Here is a 2,472-nt window from a genome sequence, read left to right as displayed (position 1 = left end):
TTAAACGGAATCTCGCCTGAGACATCTCCAGGTAAAAGAGTCGATTTCACCACCTAAGTGTACTGTAAGGAAGAAGCTGAAGAAAGCCCGGAGAGTGCCGTTCTGTTCAACACTCCCTCAAACCCCATCTTTTACTCTTCTTTAAACTTCTTTCCCATCTTTAAACTCCTCTCTCAAGTAGAAATTCTTCCAGATATTTAGAAATGTCTGTGTAAAGTGCTCATCCACCGCCGTGTGGGTAAAAGATCATAATTGTACAGTTTTCATAAATGTCTGTGGTGAAGCAACGGAAAAATCATGGCCGTATGATTTTTCCTGATTGATTGCTTATGTTGTTATTTTCATAATTTGCCAAATTAATGTAAATGTTTGATGTTAAACTTTGATTCTGTAAATAAATGACCGCATTCATTTTGATGGGTCAAAGATAAATGACGTCTCACGTTTGCATTTCATTAAATTCAATGCACGTTTTATTCAGTCCAGAAAAATGAGGAATCCGTGTTAATTGATGAATATATCTGAGCATCTGTTCATCTACATTCTGGTGGCCCGTCACGTGTTCATAAAATGGACTGTGTATTCGTGTAAAGATTGATTTTACGTGTTGGCATGTGGAAAGTAGCAGTCAAAACATTGCATGTTTACGCAGCGTGCTGGAGCTGCGCGCTTGGAGCTTGGCTCTGCATGTTTACGCTGTATTACGCTGGCGATGTTATGAAAGCTGAAATAGTGTCATATGTCTTGGGAAAGCTGAAATTGTACGCCTGTTATGGTAACTAAAAGCTGGGTTGTGGAAACGCTCTATTCTGTTTAAACTGTGGTCCAAACGGACGGAGGTTCTTTTGGTCCGGCTCGGTTCTGAAAAGGTTCGGACGAGTTTTTTTTAAATAGCTAGAAAGACGTTTTTGAGACCGGAGTAGCAGACTCCGTGCAACTCAGAATTGATTCGTTACAGTTTTTAACAGAAAAAGTGCATTTTGACAGTTTAAAAGACGAAAAGTCGACGAACTTATTTCATGCTAATCTATCATGCTAGTTGCTGGAACGTTTTGTGATTGGTGGAATTTTGCTGCTGTGGAGCGCTCTGATTTGCTGAGAAATTGACTGACGTGCCTACGTCACTTCCTCTCACCCCTGTGCTGCTTTGTCATTGGTGATTTCAGTCACGTGACCCGGAAATGGAAACTCGTTTTCATAGGGAATAAAATCTGCTTTTTAAAGCTGAAAAGCGCTTTAAAGCTGTGTTCTGAAACGCTGTTTAAGTTCTTCGAAGTCTAATTGCTAAAATTTTGCCACGCTTGTGTAAAAAATCCGTTCAGATATGTTGGTTTTATCCGAGTCTAGCCGATGCTAATTTTTAGCTAACAGCTAACGACCGGACGCCACAGGAAGTTATAGCTCCCCTACTGGACAACACTAACAGTGTCTGAGTTAAAATTAATAAGGTTGTACTGACACCTTCTGGATAAACGTGAGATCACAGGTTTTCACTTCGCTTTTTAGGTATTTTGAGTGAAATTAAATTTTATTTCTGTAAGTCGAACTTTGGGTAAAACAAACTTCCTCGAGCTGAATTATACTGTTATGTCATCTTACCATTACAAGTCAGTAAAGTATTTACGCCCAGCGAGGCGTTTACTAAGAATTTTTTCATTCACTGATAAATCCTACAGCAGGTGCAAAATGAAAAAATGAGAACTTTTGGTAGAAACAGAGACAGATAATCATAAGAGCTGAAAGTTTACTCGGTCGCTGGAAATATAGTGCACGTTTAATTGTTAAACTCACTAAATAAGAGTAAATACATCAGTAGAGAGAAACTCTTCTGATTTTATTTTACCACCTAAACATTTACATCTCCTGTTTAATTTCTAAATAGCAGATAATGGCGGACGAAGAGGTAAACACTGACCTCTTGCAATCCAGAGATGCCGTCCAGTCGGCTTTATATATTTTAACAAATTCAATTATTGGTAAACAATTAGAGCAATTACAAGACCTTGATGACAATCAAAGAGATGAGGAACTGCAGAGGTTGGCTAAAGCAGCTAAAGTGTCAGAGGACACAAAATCGAGCCGTGAACGGTTAGCAAAAATTTCTCTGCTTCTGAAAGCGAAATTGGACCATCAGGTGGAACAAAATGACATGCTGTTCAGCGGATATCAATCTGAAAAGGACAGGTGTGACGTATTGATGAATCAATCTGAATTGCAGAAACAACAAATTCAGACTGATAGGGACCTCTCAAAGAAAGAGCTGTCAGAACAGGCTCAATCATATGAGGAGAGATTTAGGGATAAAGAACAAGCGTACCGAGCCGTGTGTTCAGATAACGATGTGCTACAAGAACAGTTGCAGGTCGCATTAAAGGAGCTGGACGTTTGCAAGGCAGACAAGGCGATGATACTCCAACAATGGCTGAATTTACAAAGTGAATGTCAGACATCACAGGAGCGCCTGACAGCTTG

Source organism: Nematolebias whitei, chromosome 17 (genome assembly GCF_014905685.2).
Source record: "Nematolebias whitei isolate Nwh7 chromosome 17, NemWhi1, whole genome shotgun sequence".
NCBI classification, from domain to species: domain Eukaryota; kingdom Metazoa; phylum Chordata; class Actinopteri; order Cyprinodontiformes; family Rivulidae; genus Nematolebias; species Nematolebias whitei.
The sequence above is the reverse complement of the archived record's forward strand: the minus strand, read 5'-3'. Positions refer to the sequence as shown.